Source organism: Enoplosus armatus, chromosome 21 (assembly GCF_043641665.1).
Source record: "Enoplosus armatus isolate fEnoArm2 chromosome 21, fEnoArm2.hap1, whole genome shotgun sequence".
Classification (NCBI taxonomy): domain Eukaryota; kingdom Metazoa; phylum Chordata; class Actinopteri; order Centrarchiformes; family Enoplosidae; genus Enoplosus; species Enoplosus armatus.
In genome coordinates, this window is record NC_092200.1 from 16330546 (window position 1) to 16352319 (window position 21774).

At 42.9% G+C, this 21774-nt stretch overlaps 1 protein-coding gene across 1 annotated transcript in view; it reads left to right on the plus strand.

Moving 5' to 3' along the window:
• The window catches only part of LOC139304541 (partitioning defective 3 homolog), a 309773-nt gene that overhangs the window by 240128 nt on the left and 47871 nt on the right, over nt 1-21774 (plus strand). The window lies entirely within an intron of this gene.

A 21774-nucleotide genomic window follows, 5' to 3' on the forward strand; every position in this document is an offset into this window, starting at 1 on the left:
CAAGATCGGTTCTCCATGTGTTAGAATTTAATATCATCATGTCTTTTTTTTTCATTATCCTTGGATCACAGGTAATCCTCCCCGGCCTCTCACACACCTCTTTCAGAGAGTCACACTGCATGCGAGTTCAGCTTGTTTGTCGCTGGGGGGTTGTGTCGCTCATAACCTCCATGTCAACATGATTATTTGATGTGACGACAATGCCATGCGGAGCTTCAGTTTTATATTACTGTGGGGCCCGTGTAAAGTTATCACATGTGGTTCTATTGATTTATTTGTTCTTTTTTTAGCTCCAGCAAATGGGAAAGTATCCATATTTTCTATGTTGAAAGTGAAAGAGACTTAGCTAGTTAATTTCTTTGCCAAATTTCAGCAATGTTAAGTACAGCTGTACAACTTAACAAAGCCTATGGTACAATGTTGCATCCTCAACAAAGTCCAACCAACAGTCTACAAATCCTAAATCAAACCAACGTTAGCATGACCAGCAAACCAAGGAACTTTTTCATCTATAGCATGCTGCTCATCTTGTTTTCGGAAATCTAAGCTTTTACAACCACAACTTGTATTAATGTTGCTTATATATAATGCTAGGAGCTCTGCTGAGCTGGAGATGTTATGAGGGCTAAAGATTTCCTGCAGGTCATGTCCAGTGGTGACAAGCCAGGATTTCTATCCCCATGGTGTCCTAGGACTTTTCAGGGTGTTATTACTGGTCCGGATAATACCCACCTCCTGTGATTGACAGCTGTCACTTGGGGGCTTGTGACCTTTCACTGCTAGGCTAAGGTGGGGTGTATGTGTTTCTGTGTGTGACCAAGACAGAGTGCCTCTGTGCGAGTGGGTGTATGTTTAAGAGGATTTAGAGAGGTAGAATCTCCATCCTGTAACACCCCCCATGACAGTCAGAGTAGATATGACAAGGTTATCTGGCCCCTCTGATGGCAGGCTAAATCCATGTGCCAATACATCCGGGGCTTAGTGAAGGCCACTGATCCATATGTCTAAAGTGAAGGTTACCTCCACATGTTTCCTCAGGATAGCCTTGTTGTGTCACAGCTACTATCTACTGTAAACTATCCCATTTCCAGAGCCGAAGTTCATGACAAGCCTGGATGCTAGTTGGAAAAAGACGGCAAGACAATGCTTGACTGGTGTCAATGAGTTTGTGTGTTCAGATCTCTAAGATGTTGGTCAGTGATAGACATGATGCTATTGATCCTCAGTGTGAATATCAATAAACTCTGAGCAGGGATACGGTATAAAAGCCTTGACATAGGACAACCCTGTGAGTGATTAGTCTCTTTTTTTCTCTCCTAGTGCCTGGGGGAATATTAATAGCAATCTGCCTAGTAGCTCTCACTGAGAAATAAAGAGAAGAGAGTTATGCAAAGTACCTGATGGTAAACAGATGCTTTGTTACTTGGATATGACTCTTAAAAATAATTTAAATCAAATTGTTTTGTGTTGCTTAGGTTTTTTCAGATTCAGCCAAATTTCCTATGACCATCTTGAAGCCATTCTATATTTCTGTTTTTGTATTTTCTGTCATACAAATGGGCATAATATCTCTTTTTAGATTGGAAAGCAGATACGTTATACTATTTATTAGGTCATTTTCAAAAAATATATAACATAAAAAGGACATGTCTTATCTTCTCCTTCCTGCTCTCTTGTTTTAGCAGTTTCTTGAAAATTGTGAATTCTCACCTTCTCAGGTTTATTTCAGCATAAAAAGCTTAGTGTTGCATGTTAATTATAAATACAGGCTTATATTTGTTCATAGTTTGGGGTCTGAGCCTTAAGTATTGATAGCGCTGTATGGAGTTTTATTTGCAGGGACAGGATTAGCTGTCGCAAGTGTTGTGATTTGATTTGAAATATGCGCCGCATGTTCGACACTGCATTTTTGTTTTGCACCTCACTGCTTTGCATATCTTGTGTATGCCAGCCCGGCTGTATGCCTGTAATATTTGTCTTGCTGCCTTTGAGATATAATAATATGCACTGGTTCTTATTTAGCTCAGAGGCTTTCTATTTACAATTTACAAAAATGAGCTTGAAGCACATTCAGATTCAAGACTCCTGTCACTTGCCTATCACAACAAACATAAACAGTAATTTGCATTTCTAAATTAAACATAATGGAACTTTCATTGTCAAATATAAAGCGCCAACACAACTTGCACAATTTGCAATCATTTCTGACTGTTCCATGTGTCAAGACGACAACATTGGATTCAGAACTTTTGTTTTGTCATTTAGAGATCCAGTATGACTTCTTCACTTTCTAGTCCCGCCCCTGCTACTTAACCTAATAACACAAGCTTCCTGTTTGAAGGTCAGGAAAAAAGGAAGTAGATGAGGTTTGTTCAGGGAAGGCTGCTCATTCCTGGCTGTCAGTCAGCCTTTAGTATGAAAGAGAAGAATGAGTTGCATTTAACCCTGACCTGGATACTGTTACCAGCTTCTGAGGTGGGCCCTGGAGAAACACTCTGATCAAAGGGACAGATTAAGGATCTTATCCTACAGGGATATATGAGTTGTTTTCTAGTAAAGTTAAGTCCCATGGTCAGACATTTGACAGCAAGCCATCACCTCGTAGCACACCTGAATAAACTTGAACATGCAATACCAAATAAATTAATTTAAAATCACACTGTCGATAACCCTTTTTATTTTGATTGCCACCCCTATACTGTCTATAATGGAAACAGGCTGCAGTGTGTAGCAATACACAAACAAAATAGTTCCAAAAGGTGTTTGAGAAGAGATTCAAGCATTTCATGCCATACAGGGAAGATAGATATGTTGATTTGATACATATATACATAAAAACAAAGTAAGCCCAGCACTCTTTTGTTGGCTTGCTGCCACTATCTCCCACAGCATAGCAAATAATATTATATGGGGATATTACCATGGTGGAAGCTACCTCCTGATTATCACATGACCTCTAGAAGCATGGCGCAACAGCACAGATCTTACCTTGTAAAATTGGTTCCAGGGACCACGTAAATGGAAGTGAATTGAGTTGAAATTAGCTGACAGCCTTCCTTTATTTTCCGGTCTTCGCTGGGAAAAACACACCAAACGCAGGAACAGAGGCAGTGAGTGTACTGGAGGATGACTACACTTGAACTAATCAGTACCTTACATCTAAAAGCCACCTAGTCAAACAGAAAGACATCAAACAATGCTGGTGTACCCAGGAGTCTAAGCTCCCCTCAGTTTGTTTACTGTACATCCCTTAGTGATGCCATTGTAACGCAGCATTTTAGTCAAATAGAAGAAGGTTCTTTAGATCCAGTCAACTAATTAGAGACACTTAGGGGCCCTTTGGTTGATGTGGGGAGGTGCTTCCTTTTAGAGGAGGTGGGGTGGACATGCTTGCAATTGCCAGTTACTGTACATTATAGTTTTGCATCTTGGACTCTTTTTATGCGTCATGTGTTTATACACATGTGCATTCATTTTGTGCTATAATAAAGGCATTCACCCATGACTCGCCAATGCTATCAAAGCTGCACTCTTGTTTATCCACTGCAGTTAATAAGAAGAGGCTGCAGCTGGATAAATAGCCTGGGTATACGCCTCTCTCTCCGATAGACCTTTGGTAATGGAACCCTAATGGGAAGGTCACTGTGACTGTAAAGCTGGAATGAGTCAGACCTGAGCCTATAAACCCTTGGAGATACAAGGACCCCTGGTTGCTGTGGGCGTCCAGAGATCCTGCCCACTCTGCCGTATCGGGTTTTACTGTTCCTCTACGGGATCACGGCACAACAAGAGCTCATTTGACAATTTATTACCAACCTCCACGTTATTAGAGCTGGCAGCACCAGCAGTGTTTTGACAGTGCTGTCAGACTCAGTAAAACTGAAGGGCACCAATAGAAATCCAGGATTTATTCATGGTCAGTTTTGTTAAAACCTTATATAAAGCAAAGGTAAATATCATTTTTCACCCTAAAACCTGTGGCATGAATTCTGCTCTGTTACCGAGTTTACATGAAAGTGTGCTAAACGTAAACCCCTGAACACAGTATTTTCTTTTTCAGTTGTTTTGTTGTCATCTGATAAAAAAAGTAGACCTAACAAAATTAAATGACCTCATTTCTTGACAGGCAGCTTGACAAGTCAACCCCTCCATCTGCCGAGGGGCCGTGGGGTTTGGGTGACTGGCATTGGATGCTGCGTTTCAGAACGACAACCTGACAGGTGCCAAGCTCGATGGGATTTGTGGGAAGCGAGCGTGAAACAAAGCATCACCTTTGAAACTGCAATTTGATTGACTGCTGCTCCCATTACCCAGTCGAGTTACTAAAGCTCCTTAGAGCATGGGCGAGGAAGAGTCAGAGAGACACAGAGAGGAAGACGTGGGGTGGGGTGGGGTGGGGGGGTGTGGGGCAGGGAAAAAAAGATATGATGCTCACAGAGCTCAGTGGTGCAAAGCCCTTGAAGTCCTCTGCAACCCGGCAGCTCCAGAGAGGCTGGAAGGCAGGCAGGCAGCAGAGGTAGAAAAAGAACCCAAAGATCCTCACCTGAAGAACCACTCACTGTGGTGTTGGCGCCTTGCTCTCTCCACACTAACATTCAGTCAGAACCTCCACTTTGCATGGTCTTGAAATTGGATTATGAGGTAGCTAATGCATTTTCCGCAGCTGATAAAAGGTCAGGCTTTTCATCTCGGGAGAAAGTTTGTGAGGATTTCTCCCCTCGCTCTCAACACCTCGCCACTCTGAGGCTCGAAGACGTCGACTGGTGAGGTGGGAAACGTTAATCTGCGGTGAGACACATACTTCACACCTCAGATGAAGGGTCTTTTACAGCTGTCCACTGCTGTTAAAAACCTCCCCTCCTGCTCAGAGCCACAGGCTGACAGAGCTTTTATCCTCACCGTTGCTTGGATCGTCATCACTAAGAACAATTCATTTTGTCTTGTTTGTTATCGACCCCATCAGGTTTTTTGGGGATGAGAAAACATTCCAGTACCACTCCAGCAGGGACACATAATCATGCGATTTTAACCTGCGCTGTATTGTTTGAATGGACTATTGGATGATTCGATTAAATTAATGCAGATGGAGAGTAAGTTACAAACAACACTGTTCCACCTCAATCAGATGATCACTGAGCCAATCTAAAGTAATCGCTTTTTTATTATTTGCTGTCTCTTATTTGGCGTCTGTAATTAACTCTGCAATCAACAATCAGTCTGTGATTTTTATAGTCTATATTTTCATTTAGATGCAATCAAAGGGAGATTAACAACACTTTCTGACTGCAACATCTGTAGCTTTGATTAAATCCTACCTCTCAATAATTCATTGGTAAACAAATGAATCTTTTACGACCCCTGCATCTACGTTAAGACTTTAATAATAGCTCGTAAGTCTCTAATAACGTTTTCTTGTAGTTCTCGGGGGAGTAAAATTGATATGTCTAGCATCAAGGAACAGTTTGCTTTAATGTGACACATGCATTAGTGGTAACTAATTACATTTTACTTACTCACTGGTATCCCTGTGAGTGTTTTGTCTGGTGTATCCAGTTTCTTCACCTCCTGTAGTCTGCCAAGATAAACAAGAGTTGACGCTGACTGTATCACATTTTATTCCCAGGGCCATGGCAGCATGTTTTGGCGCTGCCTTTTGTTTGTATCTTGACATCTGCCAGCTTTTCCCATTACTCCCTATGAGTGTCCTTGTGTGGGTGTGAATTTAGTGTCACACTGAATGTGTGGAGTAGTGCCTTTTCCTGCTCTAATTGAGAATAAAAAAAGAGACACTGAGGTGATGGGAAGGGTTCATCTGGAATGTTAGCCCCTGTTGAGAGAGTGTAATGAATGAGCCTGGCTGAATCCTCAGGTCAGCTGTTGTTGCCGGCGCCTGCAGGACTTCCTCTGCACCTGGTAAACCTTTGTAGATGATGTTTCAGTCCCTCATACAGCTTTGGAAAAGCCCCATGTAAACCCTGTAGATAGGTTACAAAATGAGGGTGCAAGTCCAATACACAGACACATTCGCACACTGACTTTTTGCCCTTTCCTCCAAGCATGCTCTGTGCTGTGGCGATAGTGCAAGAGGCCTAATGCACCAAATGCACATCAGCCTTATCGCGGCCGTTCTACACAGATAGCAACGTGTATCTCCCAGGCAAAGCAAGTGAATTATTTTTCTGGTCTGTTTTCTTTTTTTTTTTCTTCTTTTTTTTTTTTTACCCTCACGCTTCGGAGAGGGCCCTGTGGGATGGATGTGATGAGATGGAGCACACAGAAGGCAATTTATCCTCCGTTTGTACCATTATGTTCATTTAAGAAAGCAAACAGCCTGAAAGCAGATCGAGAAAGAGAGAGAGACCGAGAGAGAGAGGGAGAGAGAGATACAGACCCACCTCGCCTTCAACTCTACATCAAGTGGATCAAGCTGATTATGGTTGCACGTACAGTATGTATTTTATCAACGTCCCTCAAATGGGAAGCCTGGAAGACATGAATACAGTACCTAATGAATTTTCACAAGAAGATGAAAGGAAAAGGGGAGCGTGCCATTTAGGGCAGGCATGCCCCAGCAGACAAAATGGGAAGTGGAGGTTTGAATATGGCCGAGGGCTGCCGAAACCTCGTTTGTTGATCGGCACCGGAGGGCATCTCATTCCCGGCAATCAGCAGCTGCAAATAGACAGTTAATCCCCCCTCAACTCCCCTGAAGGCTGCCGAAGCCTGACACCGTAACTGACTGTGCGGCGCAGAGGAGAGATTAACAAAATAGACAAGCATTTGCTGGGCCTGGCAAGTTTTTCTCTATAATGTAGAGTGAATGTGATGATTTGTTTTGAGAATGTCACAGCAACTAATTGGGAGAAAGCACACAGAGAACATGCTGTTAGCAAATGTGGGATGTACTTTTCTCCCAATTCAATCACTTAGAAATCCGTTTTGATTGAATAACACACTGTGCCGCGCCTGTTACGTGAATATGAGGTTCCTCTGTGAGAAACTCTGCTTTTCACATGATAGATAACCCAATATCATAAACTAATCACGGGTTCTCTCCGCTAACACAGCATCAGTGCTTTCATGCCTGCAACCAGCCACTCTCACACACTCTCACACAGCCGCTCCAGAAATAGATCAGGTGAGGAATGCGATTGAGAGGCAGGTGACTGCAGAGCGTGGGTTTGCACTGTGAACCGTGTCAGCAAGCAGATGACTCTCACGCCTTCTCATCCTCCTCACCTTGCTTTCATCCTTCTCTTCAGTTACGCCGAATGTAAACACACGCATAAACACGAAAGTAACCTCAGGGTGTCAGGCAGCGACGCTAACTGCTGCATTTTTCCTTCTGTGCGCTGATGTTTGCCAGCCAGTGGAGTGAGGCCAGGGACGTCACTGCTTACTGTAAAGTGAAAGCTGGCGGAGGCATCAGGTGCGTTTAGGGCTTCCCCTCTCAGTGTAAATAAAACTTACGGAAGACAGGAGGGCACAAACTGGGCAAAAGAAGAACTGAAATGTGAGTACAGAGCACAGCTCAACAGAATGAGGCACAGAAGTGCTGGTTGGCAAGGAAGGAAATGAAAGGGAGGTGGAAGGGATTAGATCAATCATTTTGACATTGTATCAAGTCAGTATGAGCTTTTATTGAAAATTAAAAGTCAGCCAGTCAGTGATATCCGATGTCAAAGATAAAGGTTACCCCCTGACTAAAACTATAGGTAAACCTCCAATCAAATGTTGTGCTTCCGGTGACGCCTGAGGATATCCGGACAACAGGTGTCTGGGCCAAGACTTCCTCTTCTGCGTGCTGGTCATGGTTTACCGTCTGATTAGCAATCTCGGAAGGCATCGGCTGATCTGACGACGATTTGAATGCAGATACATTTCTTAAAAAGCTAATAAAAAGCTAATGTCTAGGGTTCCGAGACTGATAAAAAGCTAAATGGGTTCCGAGATTGTACATCAACAAACTTTGAGATTACATTGTGGATTAGTGTATAGTTCACATTACATGGAATGTTTCACAAATCCTTAAAATACCCACACTGTTTAACTATCCTTGAAAAACATATAAAAGAATATTAGCACAAAATATCTGCCTTTGACAGCTATGATATTAAATCAGTGGTTCAGATATTGGCCTTCAACCACCAGTATATTACATTACAGTATATTCTTAAAACCTTAAATTTCAACCACAAACTCTTACTGTCATTCCCTTATTGCAGTAATGACAGAACTGTTAGTTTGTCGTTACAAAGAGTTAAAATCCATAATATTATAAATAGACAAGGCCACAAAATGGAAAAGGCAGCAGAGATTTAGGTGTAAAAGTTAAGCACTGACCAGCTCTCTGTATCAGTTACCGGACTGTGTCCTGAACACTATTTTCTAAGTGGTCACTGGGGTACAACTGTATCGCAGAGTTAGTCCATTCTAATCGAAAGCCAGCCAGTGTGTACAGAGCACATAATTAAATTTACCTTGCCCACATCTGAGCCAGCGAGCCTGTGCACTCAACACAGAACAGCATTAGTTCTCTCTATTTTAAGAGCAGTATCCATATTCCTTTGTCAGACTACGCCATTGTCGCTCCAATCCCTGTGCCTTGAACAAGCTCCCAGCGGCAAATCGGATCTCAGCGAGAGCCTTTGTAATTACAGGGAGCTGAATGGGTGAATACGTCCCAAATCCGTAAGACCATCCAGCGACACATTCCATCTGTCTTAAGCCCCCTTCCAATATTTGAGATCGACTCATGAGGAGGTATTGAAATAGTGCACACCATCGCCTTTTTTTCTGCTGTTTATGTGACAATTCTGTTAAGTCTTTTGAAAGTTTGGGACAAAATTTGTCATTAACATGTCTTGAAAAATGTAGGCTTTCATATCAGTTCTGGAAAAGTAATTGTTTCTGGTATAATGGGTTTCCATTCTAGTTTAACATGTTGATAACATTGCTGTGTGGATGAATAATCCTTTAGCTATTGTCGTGGTGCATTTGACAGCTCCAGTATCTTGTGAGGAAGCAGTGTCACATAAAAGGAAAGTTCATAAAATGCCAAGGCAGGGAGGAAAATATAACCTGATGTAGGAGTTATCTTCTTTGCAGCGAGGAGTGTGTGACATGTTTTGAAATTTCACAACAGAAATGATTTCTTTGGTGTTCATATTACACCTGTGGCTTCATATTGTTGGACAGCCAAAACCTTTTCCAACTTGAGTGTTAGATAGCCATGCACGTCAGCAGAGTGTATAACCTGTGGTCATGCAGTGAACATAGGACTCATTTCCTGACTATTATTCCATCATCCCCCACAAGGTAGGATAGAATTTACCCAGAATATACCAGAGAAAGCCCGGGGGCTTCTCTGTATGTGTTTCTATCCAGTACAGGCTGTGCTGGGGCCCAGACTCGGCTGCAGGGCCCCTCTGGCAAAATGGGACAAGTGCTTCATTAGGTCACCTGAGCCGGACCTGTTTGAGCTCTCTGTGGGACCTAATAAAACCCTGTGGGGGCCACCAGACATTTCTAATGCCATCAGCATGCCTGTAAAAGTGCTCTTAGCCCCTTGCAACTGAGTAATGGCATCACATGGCCTTGTTGGTGCGCTGTAATGGGCCTATGATGTCATCACGGATCATCATGGAGCCAAAGGTCTTAGAGCCTGGCCTGTTTTCAAAGAGAAGCAGGCACATTCAAGGGAATCACGTAAGTATCTTTCAGTTTCCACCGTATCCACTGTGAGTGGTGGGGTTTGTTTGTGCCAGAAGAAATTACTGGGGAAGTTAATAACCAAAGGCATTTTAACCTAGTCAGCCTTATTGAGTTGGCTCACTGATTGGACCGAATGCCGTGTAGGTCACTAGTAATAAGCTCTGCTTTTCCTCTCCCGAGTCCCCTTCTATTTTCATCCAGCCTGGGATTGCACAGTAAATATCCACCTCTGAATTAATTTCATCTTGTGTTGAGTTACAAATGTCGGCCAGTGAGGTACAATGATTTCATAACAAAAGATACTTACTCATTAGACGCCAATACTATATAGCAATTTAAGAAGCAACTACCTTTCAAAATGTAGCAGCTGATGTATCTGTGTTATTGTTGGCTATTACCACCTAAAAACACCTGTGCGACTGTAGCCTTTCTCCACTCCACCATCCTTTAGCTTCACAGCCACTACGGCTGATGGCCTGGAAGCGTCCCAGTGAGAGACGTCGTCCCAGAAACACTTGTCTTCTCTGCCGTGATTAAACTCAAAGAATAATCCCCATACTGCAGTTATATGGCCGTCATTAAAGGCTCACTGCCAGGCCAACCTGCAGTCGGTTTCACCGGGATAATGGCCGTGTTTTAGTGGTAGTCAGGGACGTCAATTAAAATCCACATTGATTTTATGACCTTTCGTTGGAAGTTGAGGTTTATCCATTGCATGGCAGTTAGGGCTGACTAGGTGATAAAGCCTGTGATTTCAAAGCCGTTTATGGTTTTGTGTTTATGGCTGGAGTATTGTGTTCGTATTTGTATTTTGGTGTGTGTGTGTGTGTGTGTGTGTGTGTGAGAGAGAGCACACCCATGTCTGAGAGCAGATTTGTTTGTTACCATTCTTTCCCTGGCGTGTGTCAGTGTCAGTCATATATTAATAATGTATCACAACAGACTGAGATATGATTGTGCAGGATGACTTTAATAGAGTGGTCTGACTGGAAACAGAGTGGTTCTCAGATGATGAAGCTGACTGTGGCAGAAAAATAAAACCGACGGAGCGTGTGTGGTTACAGCCATAGACTTGCTTCCTGGTGTATTGAAGTAATGTTCTTTTGAAATACGTGCTTCATGTGTAATAATGGTATTTAGGTTGCACCCCTCCACAGGGAGGTCAGAGGTCAGGGTCAGCTGTAAAACAGCACCACTGAAGTGAGACAAAGTAAAGACTGACTTCAGCAGTGTGAGTAACTGCTCAGAGGGGTTTGAACAGTCATTGTTGTAGTAGGAACACAATGATCGAGGATCAACAGCAGTGGCTTTGTAAGTTTCCTGCCATACAAAACAGATGTTTTAGATACATTTCCCACCTTTCTGGCAGCCTTTGCTTTCCAATCATGCCAGTGTGTCTAAAATATCGACTTACACAAGCTTGAAATTTGTTTGCTTGCTCATTCGTCGCAATCAGCATTTCGTCACCTGTAGCTTTTTTTGTCAAAGTTACATTACTGTCATGATTACGTTGCAGGGATAGTTTTGAAAACCCTCTTTTTTGGTTATTTAAAGATGATCCAAAACCTGAGAGTTAATAGTCAGCAGCCACATAGCAGCCTTTTTAAAGGGGAACTCCACCAATTTTGCACATGAAGATCAGTTAACAGGATATCTCGGGATATATCTTTTAATGTTGACCATTCTTTTTCTAATCCGTCTCAATTCTATATCAACTTCTGACAACATAGCTCATCTTTTCAATGGTTCAATACATCTAAATGACTTACTTAGACTATTTGTCGTAGGTTTTACATTAATTCATCACATACATTTAAAAAAATAGAGAATATGTAAGTTTCTCTGTCACCACCATTGTGCACTATGTGCTGTGTAAGCGGTTCAGACAATTCTAAATCTTCCCATATGGGGATCCACGACAAGACAATCTGTCTGTTGTAGGACCATGTATAAACTACCGTTATGGCTTTTGTCTCACTATGTGTCTACATAATCACAGTAAATCTCACCAGACATCTGTTTCGCAGCAGAGCTTGAGTCATGGATATAGCGAGGTGCTACAATGTCAAAGGGTATATCACCAGGGCCACGGAATGATTCTTTCAATCCCATGAGATCATAAACTGCGAGATGAAGAGGTTAGAGATTTCGTCATGGGCCACGGTACCCAAGTATTTTCTAAAGCAGTTCTTTGTGTGCCTTTTTTCATGGCAGGTTGCTATTAGGAGGCACATTTATATTAGTCAGTAAGGCGTTCAACTTCTGTATGTGCGCAGCCAAATTCACTGTAGATTTTCAGCATTTGAAAAAGCACTCTCTGTAAAACATGTCGGTTCTTTACTGAGCAGCACGACGTTTGCAAAATGAACTAAATTGATAATATTGCTATTATCAGTAATACCTCTAAATGTTCTCTATAATTTTCATCTCTTACAAAACCTTTTGCATTTTTCTGCTGCAAGTAGAACACCATGAATTGATGGCAACGGCTCCAACCCTGAAGCAAAAGTGATTTATAAAAGTGATTTAAGACAAGCGGAATGCATTTGTCTCTTGGAAATAACACGTCTTACCGCGTATGGCATAGGACAAGACAAAGATGTAAGTCTGATCAGAATATAGAAAAGGTTATGACAGCTTCAGCAGAAAGAGAGTTGTTTTAATGTGGAGACCTGAAATGTTCTTTGAGGTCGTGTCCTTCCCCCTCACTTCATCTGTCCTCCTGTGAGGGGCTGCGAAGAATATATAGTTGTTCACTTCTTCTGTTCTGCTTCATTAATGCTCCTTTCTCTCAGTCTACATTCACTTGTATTCTCTTTCTCCCTTTTTCCTGTTGCACTCTTTCACTCCCCACCCTCCATTTCCCATCTCTCTCTCTCTCACTCTCTCTCTCTCTCTCTCTCTCTCTCTCTCACTCTCTCTCTCTCTCTCTTCATCTCCGTCTTTTTCCCCCATTTTCCACCAGTGCCAGGGATACTGAACGAGCCCCAGCTATCCAGCCATAATGAGCATGTTCACTAAAGCACTGATTCATCAGAACAAAAGAGTGGCAGAGAGAGCGAGGGAGAAGGATGGATGACAAGGGGGAGAGAGAGAAAAAGAGAGGGAGAGGGAGAAGCTGGAGTGTCCCCTTAAATGGCTTTGGACTGTAAACCCCTAGCTTCCTTCTCCTCTGCCTGTATTTTTCCTAATAGCCTCTTGGGCTATTTCTGGGTCCCTTTTTAAATGGGAGGTGGGTGGGAGTGAATGCAGTGAAGGGGTGGTGAGGTTGGAGGGGTGTGTGTGTGTGTGAGTGTGTGTGCGGGGGGGGGGGGGGGGGGGGGGGGTATTTGGCCCTGCTGAGGCAGTGAATAAGTACTCTGACTCGCAGCAGGATCAGGGGTGATGGTGGTGGGTCTGTGTGTGTGTGTGTGTGTGAGTGTGTATGGGCTCTCTGTTGCCACTGGAGACCAGAGAAGAGATGCATACACATACACACTCACGCACACCAACACACACACACAAACCCGAATGTGGAACCTCCAAAGCTGATTAGTCAAACTTGTGATTTCCAATTTCAAACCCGCGACACAAATCCTGCACTTAATATTCATGCAGAAAGCGGTTAGGGCCCCTCGCCGTCCTGTGCTGCCCTAGGGCTGTGGGTTGGATGGTGGGTGTGTGTGTCTGTGTCTCTGTGTGTGTGTGTGTGTGTGTGTGTTGGGGGGGGTTGCCTTTTAATCAGCTTAGTTAAAAGGATGGAGATGATGAAAAAGAGGAGGATGACAGGGAAAGAGAAAAGAGAAAGTAGTCGTTTTTGCTACTTGATTGGGTAGGTGGCCCATTGGTGAAAGCAGCCCACACACACACACACACACACAAGGAGAACATCTTATCTAGGGGTGCAGAGTGACAGAATGAGCCCCCCCTAATTACACACCCATGTCTTGTCTCATTCAATCTGCTGGCCTGGAGGTGGCCAAAACAAACAGACAGCAAAATGTCATTTTTAATAGAATAGTTTACAGCACGTCTTTCATATCGTCTGTGTGTGTGTGTGTGTGTGTGTGCGCGTGTGTGCATGTTTTGGGCCAACTCAGGCTTTTGTCAGAGAGCACACACATCACAAACAGGATTACGGCCGCATCTGACAGACGTCGTTTCTATTTTAGCGAGGGTGACTTTAGTGGTGCCACTGTTTGTGTGACTCCTCCGTCTGCGTCTTTTAACCTTGTAATCAGGATGGCATGCTGTGTCATCGTCACTTCCCCGCGCGGGCAGAAAGAGCTGGCAACGAAGGAGGGACGGGTGAAACAGAGAGTGAGAGAGTTCATCTCTCTCGCTCTCTATGGGGAGAGACCAGGAGGGAAATGGACGCTAAATACATTAAAAGTTTACCCACCTCATATTTGTGGAATGGAGTTTTAACCACCGTTGCACCCTTAGGCTGTTTTTGCTGGTTTTCTCTCCCTTCCATGTCGTATATTCTCAGCCTCAGTACTGTTAACAGATGTTGTGACAGTGCAAAAAAGATCTCCATGTCCTGTTGCTTTAATTGTTCCATTTGGGATTAATATGTTTAGAGTTTTTGCCACCGTTGTTCCCATCATGCTTTGAGTGATGTAAAGAGGTAGGAAAATGTTGCCATGGAGTGGGTGAGTTGTCCCATTAAGGAACTGACGATTTCAATTGGTCATACAGTCGTTACAGTTACGCAGCTTCAGTGGTCTGCCTGAACTAACGCAATGCTCAGTATTTGTTTACATTACATGAGGAGAGCCTTTTTTTTTTTTTATAAGTTAAGTGTATTTATGGACATTTATCCTTGAAGGACATCAGATATACTGATACTACTGATGAATGCATTTTCCAATTTGGCTGAGTTATGACTACCTTTTTTTATTCACCATAGCACCTAGTGGAGCAAGAGGGAATGAGTAAGGGAGAATGATGAGCAGACACCAGAGGGAAGACACAGCTGGAGAGGTATAAACACGAAGAGAGTTGATGAATGAGCAAAAAGAAAAGTTAGCAATACAAGAGAGAGGCGGTGGACCAAGATTAACCCAGAAGGAGAGAATACAGGGAGGCGAGCAGACCTCCACCTCCCAGCGAGCAAGAGTGATTGCAGCGAAGAGCGTCTCACCCTCCCACACCTCCCACACCTCCCTGTCGAGGCCACAGCCGTAGCCTCCCATCCCATCATTCATCCGGACATAGCGAGCGGTGCGAGATGTTTCCAGTCTCCACCACGCTCCATAACTCAAACCATCTTCTCCAGAGAGACGCCTCCTTAAACACACCCCCCCCCCCCTCCCCCTTCACCCCCCTTCGCTCTCATCACCTCCCTCAGTCTGTCTTTAAAACAACCATCGGAGATATGAGCAGCAGCAGCCAGCGACCATCAGCGTAACTCTCCACATATCTACCAGCCTCATCCCTGCAGGCCTGGGGGAGAAGAATGTGGCAGCCATGTGGACGGTGGTGCTCCTCAGGGAGACTTTAGGAAAAATGGCAGCAATAGAGTCTACAGGGGCTATAATTCACCAAGCCGGCTCCATGATGCTGGGACACGGTTATTAGCCATATAAACTAGAGCTGTCACCGTGTCATTATTGCTCACACTCACGTGAGACCATCCTTTTCTTTTTTATTTACTTATTTCGTTTTAACCAGCTTTGGGCTCCGCTGATAATTCTTTTTTTTTTCTTTTTTTTGCATCGTGGCTGTGCGATTGATGCCTCCGGCCAAAACATTTTTGCTTTGCTTTTGTTGTGATTTTGCTTTGTTTCCCCACTATCTGACCGAGAATAAAAACACACTCATTGGCACATTTACAGGACATAGATGTTAATTATGTGGCTGTGTGCCTGCAGTGTGTTGACAGCGAGTAAACACAGCGGAGGAGCCTTCATGTGTCGACGCTTGTTTCCTACGGGAGACCTCTACACAACTGCTCATAGCATTGCGTCACTCATAATAAATACATAGTTGGATAAATATCAATTAGCAGCTATTTTGACAGTCTGTGTTTATAACTTGACTGTCAACATGATGGATGAATCGACGTTAATTCATTTCGATCGTGCTAGACATTTTAAAAATAGCCACGTTTTTTTTTTCCTTCACTTTTATCTCATTAACATTTAGCAGACAACTTAGACTTCACTTCAGATGAAGGATTAATAAAAGACAGTATTGAGGTGGAACATGGGAAACGTAGGATCCAGTGTTTTTGGTGGTTGACCCATATTAGAGTCTAGAAGACAGGATATCTCGGCCATTGCTGCTTAAATTCTGACCTTTCTTTTTTTTTTTTTATATCTGACTGTTAATAAAAGTGCTGAGTCACTGCAGTATCCCTTTAACACTTGGAGTACGCTTTCACACTATCTACAACTTTAACCCTGCTTAAAAACTGCTGTTGGCAATGTACCTTCCACATTTGGGACCATGTTGGTGCTTGATGATGTGTTTTGATTTCTAATTCTTCCAGGCTGGTAGACGCAAAGTGTATACAAGAAGTAGATCACAAAACTTATTTGATAGCCAACAGTAGAGAGACAACAGCAATTTCCACCTATAGCATCTACAAATAGCAAACTTTCCTCTCCAGCGTCCTGCTGATGTTTTGAAACTCTGGTTTGTCACCTGCCGTGCTTAGACCTTTCCAGCAAGTGAACATAAGGCCGTGATTTCATTTAGCAAATAGGTTGAATTAACAGTGTCAATCATCGAGAGTGGAATGCTTGTCTTTGTTTCAGTGCCAGTGTGTGATTTAGGCTTATTTCTATAGGTGCTAGCTTTAAAGAACTCTAAAATACAGCTTTTCCATTCAGGGTTCTGTGTCGTGACTAGTATCTAAATACGCCACATCAGGTACAAGTCTCCCCTCCGGGTTTCGGGAGTCTGTTTTATGAGCTGAGTTGCAGCGAGGTCAGGGTCTCTCTGGCTTGTGAGATAAATAGACTGTTAGTCGGTGTTTACACCTGGGTCAGACTGATATATGTCCCCTCCGGTTAGGAGAGACATAAAGATCTCATTCTCCTACTCATCTTTGTCCACCAGTCAAACATCATACCCCATCATTCCACAGATATGGTCGAGAGTTATGGGCTGCAGGTTTGATGTTTGCTGAACAGAAAGAGGATGCAGGGCAAGATAGAAGATTTATAAAGAAGTACATGTGAGGTTGAAATCTCTGGTTCATGTCATATTCAGTTTTGGACTATTGCAAATAATCTTACCCAAACAACAACCAAAGCTCATGCTGATTTTATACATTATAACATATAACAATATATTGAGAATATGTCAAACACCTTTATTAATGGTGTTGTTTTACAACAACCAGAGGACTAAAATGATACGCACATTTTGCATAATGCATAGTGTTTTTCTGTAATGCTTTATCATCAGTGTCTAATCTATCATCAGATCACACACATCTTTTCCCAACAATGTAACCCTGGTTGCATGTGTTGTTGACTAAATAGTTACTGCATTACTGTCTGGGAAACAGCAAAAACATGAGGGCATCTTCTTTGGTGTAACTCGGTCCACTTTAATGACCACTTCAGCAGTTGGACAGTAGAAGTCTGACAGCAAACATAATACATCAATATAAACAATTACAGGCATTGGCACAGTGTTATGTACAGTGGTTCCATATCTCCATAAAAACAAGGACATTTTAAACGATAAAACATATATGAACATTAAGTGAATGATGTCATTCCAATACACATCAGTGAAATAATGTAATTGACATGTACCCATTCATATATAAATGAATAAATATCCACAAAAAATGAATCTCATCTTACATTCTTCCCTCTCTTCAGTTGAAGAGGTAGGTTGTCCTTATTTCAAAAGTTTTGAAAAACAAATCTCTTCTCCAAACTGAAATAGAGAAGAGAAAATCAGTATTAAATAGGTTGAAAATAGCAAACCATTATAATAGGCACATGAACGGGTAAAACAATGGGACTATTCTGCCTTGACTGCATGAAAATGGTACCATATGACACAATATAGAGACAGCAACATCTTCCATAACGACTACATTAAAGTATAAAACATAATTAAATTATGTCAATCATTACAACAATCTACAAAATAAATCTCCACAACAATCCAATTTTACCACAAATCATTGAATGCAATATAAACCCATCATAACTCTTACAATCACTATTCACAGTGATCATAGGGATAAACTCTTCTGGCTATTATAGATCATTATAAATAAATAACACCCGTTTTATGGAGACAACTACTACAACTTTTCACCTTAAATCTTTCCCTGACTAATCTTAATCTTAATCTGAAGTAAAATAAGGTGGAAAATGTACTAAGTAGAATTAAGCGTAAACGAGGCACAAAATAAAAACATTGTCTTTTGTTTACAATGTGTAAATGCAAAGATGGTAAAGGCATTTTTTTTATGTCACCTATGTTTTCCATATGTGGAAAATAAATATCAATCTAAAAATAAAACCTTTTGAATCGGTGGCTTAACTCTGTGGCATTTTGGCACCTAAATATTTCAGCATTTTCTGAAGACCGCTATCAAGCAGTAGAGGCAGAGTCCAGGCAGAGATACATTATGTATTGAGACACAGCAACACACAAGCATGCACACATGCATCAGTGCCCACACCAATATCGAATTACCCTGTCTGGTGAACACTTTTGGTCCAGACCATTTTGATGTTTGAACCTCTAATTTGGTCCTGCACTAAATTACCCACAATTACCTTTCCAGGGCTACTTTTTTCCTCTTCATCACCAGCAGCCCCTTGTCACCTCATCCTCTTTCTTTCTCATTCCATCTCACTCTCGCTTTCCTTCTCTGTCAGTCTGACTCCCTCCTTCACATGCTCACACACTTACATGCAGGGCGGTTTAGGCGCCCTGAGGAGTCGCTGTCAATCACCCGTCAGGCTCCCAGGTCAATTTGCCAGGTTGCTAAATGTGTCGTATCGCTGTGCTCCCCGGTGTCAAGAGCCCTCATTATAGGCCAAAGGCTAAACCAAGGAAGTGAATGAGGCTTTCCTCTTCATTATTTCCAGTCCCCCGTGACCCCCTAACCTCCTTGTGCTCTGTCTGCACCTCAACACCGCCACCCCCGACACCTGGCTATAAGAACAGTCCAACCTTTAACCAACCATACTGGCATAACCCTGTGTCCCTGCAGGCCATGGCCCAACTGCTGCCTGCAAATCCACTCATGCCTCCAACTCCTTCTTCCGCTTTCTTTGCTGGTTTTCTTCCCTCTCCTGCCTATTTCTATTTCTACCTGTTTTCCATCCAAACGCCCTGAGGTGCTAGTGAATAGAAAAGTACTTGACAAGGGGCCTTAAAGTATTGTTTTCCCATAATGCACTCTGCATGGTACCCACCGCTTCCATGTTTGTAAGTGAGTGAGAGTGTAATGAGAGATCAATTGGGAAAACTCATGTGATAGCAGCGTCACCTGTTGTCATGGCAAATGCTGCAAAATGTTATATGTATTTGGCAAAGTACTCAGAGACGGAGCGTTTCATCTTTGTTTCTCACTGTATCAGTGTGATCAGTAAAAGCGCCCTACAGCATGTTGAGTGTCTCGTCGTTGGCCAGGTACCATGATGCCAGAATTATTTTACCCCCTGATTATTAATTCACAAATCAATTAACTGTCATCGCAGCATCTGTCTGATGAATCACTTGTAATTAGCCCGTAGGTGTACCAGAGCCGTCCTCCGTTATCTGTCTCCCTGCCCGCCTGCGTGTTGGCCAGGCTGGCTGATGTGAGCTTAGATGGCTTTCCTGCACATTAGCCTAATACAATTAAACTAATTATTGATTTTCGTTTCGCCTGCGTGCAATTCACGGCCCAGATAGCACTCTACAAAATAAAGCCCTGATTTCTGGGTAGATAAAAGGGAACGACTAGGATGGCAGTAACTTTAGACCCCTGTTTATTTTCAGTTTTGAAGCCCACAAGGCTGGTGGGGCAGCAGAGTTTCATATTATATGGGACATACATAAAGAGGAGTAAACAAGGTTATCTGGAGACCTTGATGGCTTCACCTCACTAACACAAGGGCTCCAGTGTTTGTTTACCAGTCCATCTTATCAGAAAGCAAATGAATCACAAATGGAATCTGCCCCTGTATGAAATATCGCCCTTGGTGTGGGCTTAGTCACTTTAATTACACAATCTATGGTCAGCACTACACTGCAAATATGAACAGGATCCAACTTGCACAGAGTCACTTTTTCTAACACAAACACTATAAGTGACCCTAATGAATAACGGTGTAAAGGTGGTGCAGTGATGAGCAGCTACAATCGTATAATTAGGTATTGCTACTAGATAAAAAGCCAAAAAGCTGAATCAATGTCTTTTCTTAAGAAAAGATAAGGTGGATTGTAGATAGAACATTATTATGCTGCCCCCCTGTCTTCTTTCAATATATTGCCACTATTTGCACGATAGAGTTCACATCCGAACACTAAAATGTTCAGCAACCAGCTAGAAACTTGAATTTATCTCAGATTTAGTTGCCATTTGTATCAGTAGCATTTACATTGTTGTTAACCTTTTAACCCTAAAAGAAGCTTTTCTTTTTTTCAAATGATAGGGTAATTAATAAATAAAACGTACACAAAATGCTACAGTGACTAACACACGTTGCTGTTGTTTGTCTTGCCATGATGAAAGTCACCATATCAATAAGACCACTGTAACGGTGCTATCTTGTCATGGGTACGTGTGCCACTGTTGGCACAATGGCAAGCAAAGAGCAAGTGTGCATGTGCACCGTTTGGCCCCACGTGTGTGAGAATGTCAAGTAGCTTAACCCAAGGCCCATTCATCTTTGCCTCCTCCTCCGTTCATCTCGACACATGCCAGTGTCGAGCTAAACAGCGCTGCATGTTAAGCCTGCCCCTCACGGATAAGCCTCATTCGGCCCGACATATGGTGCTTGACCACAACAAGAGGAGAACAAAACAGGAAGTGTGGCGGGGGAGAGTCAAAGAGTAGAGAGCATTCTTAAAGCGGCTAGGAGGCACGCTAATCCTTCCTCCCCTACCAGGTGCTGAGAGAGGAGATAACCTGGGAGACAATGGCAACGGCCAGGCCTCTCCATATGGGCCCGAGTGTGTGTGTGTGTGTGCGAATGTGTGTGGAGGCTGCTAAGCAGTAGGGAGGTGCCAGGCTAAGTGACTGGCTGGGTGGAGGGGGAGAGGGACCGGCAGCAAGAGGGATATCAAGAGTGAGTGAGAGGCCTTCCTCTTTGTTTTGCAGGCCTAAACAGGGATTAGTGGCTCGCTGACGCTTTCTGTCACCATCCACATTAAGAGTGACCACGGCTCAATGAAAGTGGCCGCAGTGAGAGTGACCCGGCTTAAAGCCTCGCTGACTGATCTGTGTCTGAGAGGTACTGGAATGACCAGTACGGCTGCTGAAAACGCTTACACTTCACCCAAATGTCTACGCTTGTATCAAAACAGCCTCAAACTCACATTTTGTGTCAAGAACAAGTTTATTTAAATTAGAACTTTCATGTCAAAGACTAAAAATTATACTGTCGTATTTTTGTTCTCGTTCAATTCATTTTTGCTAATAAATAAAATCAACATGAAGTGTCATAGTATGGAGTCAGGCCACCTCGAGCCTCCAGAACAGCTTCAGTGCTCCTTGCCAAGTACCAGCCCTCAAATGTCAGTCAACTGCTGGAATGAGCACCCACCCACCGGCCTGGCAGTTAGAAACTGTTCCCACAAATGCGTTCAAAAAACATTTTTCCTTATTCAAACAATGAGGAGAATTCAAATTTCAGTTCGACTTCTTTAAGGCATGGTGACCCACCTCACCCGCCGTTTTCTCCAATATGTACTGGCTACCAAGCCTCTGAGGAACAAAAGCAAGATCAGATTCACCAAAATGACTTACCGTGTGGTTAGTTAGTAAAGTAATGAGAAAACAGGATTTGCACAGCTGTAGGTTACGACTCGCCAATTAACTGAAAATGACAGCCCAACAAAAGCGAAGAAATGACCTGCTACATCACCCCAGAGCCCTTTGTAAAT